This window comes from Pseudorca crassidens, chromosome 6 (genome assembly GCF_039906515.1).
Source record: "Pseudorca crassidens isolate mPseCra1 chromosome 6, mPseCra1.hap1, whole genome shotgun sequence".
Lineage (NCBI taxonomy): Eukaryota > Metazoa > Chordata > Mammalia > Artiodactyla > Delphinidae > Pseudorca > Pseudorca crassidens.
Genome location: NC_090301.1, coordinates 20,939,923 through 20,948,188, shown reverse-complemented (window position 1 = coordinate 20,948,188; position 8,266 = coordinate 20,939,923). Strand labels below are relative to the sequence as shown.

Here is an 8,266-nt window from a genome sequence, read left to right as displayed (position 1 = left end):
GCCTTAAATGATGTAATTTAGCAAAAGCACTTAGCACAGTGCCTGACTATATACAGAAGCCCATAAATGTTAGCTATTGTCATTGCTATTAAGTGGTGGCAAGACAGATATGTATACAGGCAATTATCAGCTGTTTGTGGAGTCCTGGTGGGTGATGGAGTTCACTGAAGGAAGATGGAATGGTGAGGTGGGAAACAGGCACCCAAAAAAAGGAAGAAGAAAAAAAATGAGCCACTATGGCTGTTTTTTTTTTTTTTCCCCTTTGACTTCTGCTTGGGCAGAGGAGTGAACATGCAGACCAGTCTCCGTGAGAGGAGAACTCGGACGCCACTAAGGTGGAGTGAGTACTCGCCCACACCCCAGCAGGCACACCTCGTGATCTCCTTGATCTTAGAACAAGCCTATGAGTTAGGTGTCACCATCTAACTGGGTTAACTTCCTGGGGCTGCCATGATAAAGTACCACAAAGCTGGTGGCTTAAGATGACAGAAATTTACTTTTTTACAATCTGGAGGCTGGAAGTCCAGATCAAGATGCTAGAAAGGTTAGCTTCTGCTGAGGCCTCTCTCTTTGACTTGGAGATGGCGGCCCTCTTGCTGGATCCTTGCATGGTCCCTCCTCTGTGCGTGTGTGAGTCCCTGGCGTCCTTTTCTCTTCTAATAAGGACACCAGTCGTATTGGATCAGGGCCCCATCCTAACAGCCTCATTTTAACTCAGCCACCTCTTTAAAAACCTTATTTCCAAATATGGTTATATTCTGAGGTACTGGGGTTGAGACTTGGGTGACCAGCTGTCTATGGTTGCCCAGGAATAAGGGATTTTGTAGAGATGGAATTTTCAAATAGGGAGAGTCCCAGGCAAACCGAGGTAAGTGGGTCACCCTACCTTCTTGTACTTGTAGCACAAGTACAGCCCATAACAGCAGGGTGTGCTCCCTCGGGAGCCCTAGGGGAGAATCTGTTTCTTGACTTTTTCAGACTCCAGTGGCTTCCAGCATTTCTGGACTTGTGGCTGCATCACTCTAATCTTTGCCTCCGTGGTCACATTGCCCCTTCTTCTTCTGTCTGTGAAATTTCCCTCTACCTCCCTCTCCTAAGGACCTTTGTGATGGCATTTATGGCCCACCTGGATAATCCAGGATAATTTCCTCATTTTAAATTCCTTAATCGCATCTGCAGAAACCTTTTTCCAAATACAGTAACATTTACAGGTTCCAGGGATTAGGATGTGGATATCTTTTGGGGGGTAATTTTTCAGCCTATGATCATACCTTATTATGGGATGGGATGGGAAAGTGAGGCCCTGCAAGGTGGGGCAACCTGCCCAGTATTAGAACAGAGGCAGAGGCAGGCTTCCAAACACAGGGATCTGAACTCAATCTACTGCTCTTTCCAGTCCAGTCAGCTGTGCCCCAGATGAAAGCAGGATGAGAGAAGGGCCCTGCTGAGGAGGATGCCCTCACCGGGAGGTCCCCCTTCCGAGAGGTTGTGCAGAACAGCTCAGCAAGGACTGTGTGGTGGGAGAACCCCACTCTCAACTACTTGAGGTGAGACCAGAGACTTGACTTATGGTCAGGGAAATTCCTAGAAGCAAGGAGTGCAACATGAGCCTCGGATCCAGAGAAACTGAATTTATTTTGGAAAAAGCCTCAGGTGCAAAGGGCCAAGGCTGCTGGAAGAACTCTGGTGATTCTCTTCGGCAGGCTGAGGTTGGAGAGGTGTTTATTCTCTTTGGGAATGAAGCAGTGGACACAGAAGTACTTGCTGGGTCTTGTTCAAAGGGACACTGGGAGGCAACCAGACTCAGTGAGGGCGGCAGCCTGCACTGTGGTTTGGACCTGGGAGGGGAGGATGCCGCTGGGACTCTGGCAGGTGCTACAAGTACAAGAAGGTAGGGTGACCCACTTACCTCGGTTTGCCTGGGACTCTCTCTATTTGAAAATTCCATCTCTACAAAATCCCTTATTCCTGGGCAACCATAGACAGCTGGTCACCCAAGTTCCAGCAGTCATTTGAGTATAAAGAGTGTGTCTAAATGTATTTCAGATGGCAAGGCCAAGGCTACAGCTCTGTCTCCTCAGAGAAGGAAAAGGGCTCTGCAATCTGCCCCCAAAGAGGCAACATAAAAAGAGATGCATTTGCTGGATATGAGCTTGGCTACCCTAACAGAGACTCCAAGCAACAGTGGCTTCAACATAATAGAAGGTCGTTTTTCTTCCACTTAACAGCCTGGGCTCACATAGTTCAGAGCTAGCGTGGCGGTTCCATGGAGCATTGGACCCAAGTGCTTTCTATCTTGCTGCTCCACTATCACTAGGGCGTCGCCCTTACTCACAAGGGCCTCCACGTTCACATCTCTCACCCATGCCCCATCCAGATCCTCAGCTCTCCCAACCCCTGTGTAAGCAATTCCCTATATTAAATTCCCTCTGTCTAACTGTCTAGGGAGGCTTCTGTTCTCTTGATTGGATGCTTATTGCTACAGTTTGTGACTTGAAAATGATAAGAGCGCTTCCATGGTCTCGCAGTGGCTAAGAATCCACCTGCCAATGCAGGGGACACGGGTTTGAGCCCTGGTCCGGGAAGATCCCACATGCCATGGAGCAACTAAGCACGTGCACCACAACTACTGAGCCCGTGTGACACAACTACTGAAGCCCGCACAGCTAGAGCCTGTGCTTCACAACAAGAGAAGCCACTGTAACAAGAAGCCCGTGCACCACAATGAAGAGTAGCCCCCGCTTGCCACAACTAGAGAAAGCCCGTGCGTAGCAACGAAGACCCAACGCATCCAAAAATAAATAAATAAAAATGATAAGAACTACAGAGACAGGAATGGGCAAGGGAATGCCACAGACATACTCACTGCAGACACATCTCAAGAAGGCAGACAGGAAGAGGGGTGTGGACATTCAGTGGCTAGAGCTGAGGCGGGGAAAATGTCTTGCATGTGTTGTCCATGAGTAGTTAGTTTGAGCTGGGTGAAGCTGCAGAGTTTCAGTCTGGGATGCCATACCACTGGGCTCCTGAGTGGAGAATCCAAAGATGGGTGTGGACTCAAAGGGGCTGAGCTAGGGTGAGGAGGACAGGTGGTCCTCAGTAGGCTGCCTGGAGGAAGAGGAGTCAATGACAGGAAGGCTCAAGAAGGTGCAGGTATAACCAATATTTTATAACAACTATAAATGGAATATAACCTTAAAAACTGTGAATCACTTTGCTGTACACTTGAAACTTACATAATATTGTACATCAACTATACCTCAATAAAAAAAAAAATAAGGTACAGGCAGTGGGGCAGTCAGGAAACCCTGGCTGGATGTCCAGGACATTGGAAAGAGGAGGGGAAGGCAGCAGAGTCAGTGAAGGGTGGTGATAAGAGACTCCTGGATGATAAGGTAGGTTGGCAGGGGTCATCAGTTAAAGGTCCCTGATATGGGTTGAACTGTATCCTCCAAATTCATATGTTGAAGTCCTAACACACAGTACCTCAGAATGTGACTGTATTTGGAAAGAGTCTTTAAAGAGGTAATTAAGTTCAAATGAGGTCATTAGAGTGAACCCTAATCCAATCTGCCTGTGTCATTATAAGAAGAAGAGATTAGGACTCAGACATGCATGGAGGGAAGTCCATGTGAAGACATAGTGAGAAGGCAGCCATCTGCAAGCCAAGGAGAGAGCCCTCAGAGGAAACCGAACCTGCTGCCACCTTGATCTTGGACTTCCAGCCTCCAGAACTGTGAGAAAATGAATTTCTGTTGTGTAAGCCACCCAGTGTATGGTATTTGATTACGGCAGCCTTGCAAAGTAATACAGTCCCTTACTTACCAAAGAATTTTCAATCCTTTCTAGCAACCTTATCTGGGAGCATTTTGCCTGATCAAACTTTTTTTTCTTTGTTTTCTCTTTTTTTTTTTTTAATTTTAGGGAAATTTAAAAAATAAATAAAAGTCTGAAGAATACTAAATATTCATGCTCTCATTATGCAGAATTGGCAACTGTAAGAACATTTTCCTATTTGTTTCAAGCGCTTTTGATAAAATAATTAAAACTTTACAAATATGGTTAAAGTCCCTTTGACCACAACCTTTTCCTCTCCTCTCCCTCCTCAGAGGCAATCACTATTAAGGAACTGATTTGAATTCTTTCAATCCATGTGTCCATAAAAAACATTTGGAATTGGTTTGTGTGGGATTTTCATCTTTGCAATTGTGCTACATGTCTGGTGACCGTTGGTTCCACCTCTTTCTACCATGTGCAGGGCACATAATACCATTGAATGGAATAGTGACAAGATTATTCCCTGCAGATTAGATGAAAGAGAAGTCTCAGGGTGGGGCTAAATCTTTAATACTTGCTAATTTCCCTTTTTAACAAAGAGAAAATATGGGCTCTAAGTTTTCAGCGAGCAAAGGTATCAAGAGAGAGTCTCATACCATTATCATTTTCTATAAATTTATTTTTATGACTACCTTCTATTTAAGGTGAGTGTTATTGGTCTTTCACTTATGACACTAGAATAAAACTAACTAGTAAAAAAGTATAAAAACATAGGTAGATTTAAATAAAAATATTATGCCAATAATGGTACAGATGGCTTGTGCATATTGAAAATTAGTGAAAAGTGTTCATTAGTGAAAAGTATTCATGAAAATTAGTGAAAAGGAAAGGGTTCAGGCTTCCCTGGTGGTGCAGTGGTTGAGAGTCCGCCTGCCGATGCAGGGGACGCGGGTTCGTGCCCTGGTCCAGGAAGATCCCACATGCCGCGGAGCGGCTGGGTGCGTGAGCCATGGCCGCTGAGCCTGTGTGTCCGGAGCCTGTGCTCTGCAATGGGAGGGGCCACAACAGTGAGAGGCTCGCGTATCGCAAAAAAAAAAAAAAAAAAAAAAAAGGAAAATGTTCATGAACAAGATTTTGGGAGAAGCCAGATAGGACAATGGGCACACGGATATTTCCACTTATTGAGCACTGACTGCATCTGGTACTACGGAATGCATTTTATACAATATTTGTTGTAATCCTACAACAACCCTGAAGAAGGGGTGATAAGCTCCCTTTGCAAATTAGGAAACTAAGGCCCAGAGGGGTGAAGCTGAACTGACACCAGCATTCACATGTGTAAGCTCTGTCTATTACCTTAGAATCTTGTCTTTGCCTATAAAATGAGGCTGAAAGACCCCTGATCTGATTAATTCAAAGGGCTACTGAGAGGTCAGAATAAAGGCAAGGATGTGAATGTGCTTTGCAACCTGTGAAACGCTGTCCAGGTGCTTCATGGGCTGTGGCTGGTGCAGAGGGACCTACACTTGGTTTAATGCTCTGCTGCTGCCATCTTGAGATTCTTAACACTTTCATCTTTGAAGTGAAGATGAAGTGAAGTGGGACAGTGGAGCATACACAGGAGGCTGAGTCCTGGCCCCTGGGCCCTGTCTAGCCTCCCCTCCCCACCCTCACCCCATATGACTGCCGCCCTCTGCCCAGCATGTTGGATGGCCAAGCTCCACTGTTGATCCGCCCTGGCCTGGTGTGGGTACAGGGACAATGGGAGTCTGGCAGGCCTGGGCCCCGTGGTGTCTCGCACGGGGGAGGTGTGGCTGCCCTCCCTGGCTTGAGATGCCTGGACTTGTTCGTGTACGCCTGGGCATGGGCATCTTGCCCACCCTGCCTCCAGGACACAGGGTACCCTGGCACCAAGGTCAAAATCCCTGGGACAGCTGGCCCAAAAGAAGGGGGTATCGGCTTCCCTACTCCCTGCCAGGCCCCATTCTTCATTTTGCTCTGGGTCCCACAAATTAAATAGCCAGCCTTGAGTACCGAATAAGTGCAAGGGAGTCCTCAATGAGTGTGCCCATGAGGAAAAGCAAAAACCCAAGGAGAAAAATCTAGGAGGGAGGAACAGTGTTTAGGGAAGCCTCCAGGGGCAGGAAAGTCCACACAGATAAGGCAGAGCACAGATGAGAGAGGCCCCAAACCTAACTCCTGTCTCACGGCCATTAACTCACAATGGGCATCTGTTTATGCATCTGTAAAATGAGGAGGCTGGACCAGGGGTGGGGCCTGAGCCATGATCCCATCTCTGAGGATAGCATGGGAATCTATGGACTCTCTCCCCAGAAAAGTGCCCAGCCCCTCCACATTTTGCATGAAACTTCCGAGCATCACAGCTTCCCAAGGACTCCATGGATGGCCCACGAGGACACTGGGTTAGGAATTTCTGGACTGAAAGTTCTCTGAAGCTCCCATCAGCCTCCAAACTAGGCAGTAAGAGGCACATCACCTAAGAAGGCTAAGGGCGTGGGCAGCTGGCCGAAATGTTAAAGCTCTAAATGACAGAAGGAAAACATTAAAAATGGGCAAAAGGGGCTTCCCTGGTGGTGCAGTGGTTGAGAGTCCGCCTGCCGATGCAGGGGACGCGGGTTCGTGCCCCGATCCGGGAAGATCCCACATGCCGCGGAGCGGCTGGGCCCGTGAGCCATGGCCGCTGAGCCTGCGCGTCCGGAGCCTGTGCTCCGCAACAGGAGAGGCCACGACAGTGAGAGGCCCGCGTACCGCAAAAAAACAAACAAACAAAACAAAGCAAAACAAAAAACATGGGCAAAAGACATCTGTGAAAGGGCAGGGTGAAGAAGGTGGCAGAGTGTTTGGAGGCTATAAAAGCTTCCTGGGAAACCACGCAGTGAGTTTTTTAAATGAAAAAAAAAAAAAAAAAGAAAGAAAAAAAGAACATTCATACTCATGGAGTAGAAATTGATGGCTTAGCAGATAAAGACATGGACCAGGCTTCAGGAGACTTCAGGAAACGGGAGCATTCCGTGCAGCAGAGCTGACTCACGAAATGTTTGCATTAACCGGCCTCTGGGGAACTTACCTAAATTCCGTGGTGGGAGTGACAGCTGCTAGCCTGGTCTCGAAAGGGCCACTGATTGATTTCTGGGGCCAGCTGGCCAAAGCTGTGGAAAGAAAGAATGGGTAGGCAACTCCAGGGCCTTGGGGAATAGTACAGAGGGAGGAGGGGGGCAGACATTTGAAGTGAGCGAGGCAGCAAAGGGCATGGCAAAACGCTTCAATTCGGAATGGAAGACCAGCGTCAGGGGAAACGCGCAGAGAAGTGACGCACGCGGTGGGGGAGAGGGCAACCACGGGAAGGGCAAACATGAAAATGGGAATGTCTGATCATCAGGAGAGATGTGATAAATGGATGGTTCTGTGTGTGGGAGAAGACCTAAATGCCTGAGTTACGCATTTCATCATTTAATTGCACAATTTGTAAGAAATTAACAACCTGCCCAAAACAAAACCAAATGTTACCGGTGGACACCTGGATCGCAAAAGAAGGCTCTCTGAGGAGGCGACCAGGCTGAACACATGGTGGAATGATTTTTCCAGAGCGTAGGTCCCCTGAGAGCGAGGACCCCAGGTCAGAAGGAGCATTGAGAGTCAGAGCTCTGGGTTTACATCTGTGCTCTCACTCTCAGCTCTGTGATTGCAGTTACTGAAGTTGCTTAAATTGCAGTTTCGTCAAAGGAGAAAGTATTCTTTGTCATGCCTGTGCCCAAGGTGGTTAACAGGCTCTATGGAAAAAATGTGTGCGTTAATAGCCTTGTACACTGTAAATCACTTCAAATGTAAGACATCATTTCTTTGCTCATTTATTTGTTTATTACCAGTCCAAGTACTCCCATTATCCCAGCTAAACAGAAAGTGTTTGCACAAAGTTAAACAAAGTCAAAATACTATAACAATCCAGGCCACTTTGTCCCTCATTTTATGACCGTTATCAGTGAAGCGTGGGCTGGAATGTGGCTTCTCCAGTCATTCTTTCAGCTTATTCTTTTATTGGCTCCATCATTCATTCTCCTCATAGTGGGTGATACCCTGCTGAAGCCAGACATCTTGGGGGTCCCCAGAGGGTGGAACACGACGTTTTCTGTCTGGGGGAAGCTCATTGGTTAGCAGGACTTTTATGTCCCCACAATGGCAGGAGAAAGAATTTTCCCCACCTCCTTTTACCTCAATTGACGTGGAGCACATCGAAGTAGAATTTTTGACCAGCCAAAGCAGGTTCTAGAGATTACCTTGACTTCTGCCTGGGCCCCGGCTGGCTTTCCTCATTTTTTTTCATTTTCCTGACACTCATCTCAGTTTTTTGCTTAGTGTGTAAATTAACCCCATCTTTGGAAAGACCACTTTTTTGTTGTTGTTCCAATTTGTCACGGCGGTAAAATACGACACTCTCTCCTGGAGCTGCAAAGTCCTTAAGGACAAAAGC

At 47.1% G+C, this 8,266-nt stretch overlaps 1 long non-coding RNA gene across 1 annotated transcript; it reads right to left on the bottom strand.

Annotated features, from left to right (window-relative positions):
- Positions 1 to 1,718: 1,718 nt before the first annotated feature.
- LOC137226235 (uncharacterized) lies at positions 1,719 to 7,157 on the bottom strand. The gene is made up of 3 exons (XR_010944257.1): positions 6,866 to 7,157; positions 2,867 to 3,026; positions 1,719 to 1,875 (listed from the first exon to the last, which is right to left on the bottom strand). It is a non-coding gene; the product is annotated as an uncharacterized lncRNA (long non-coding RNA).
- Positions 7,158 to 8,266: the final 1,109 nt, after the last annotated feature.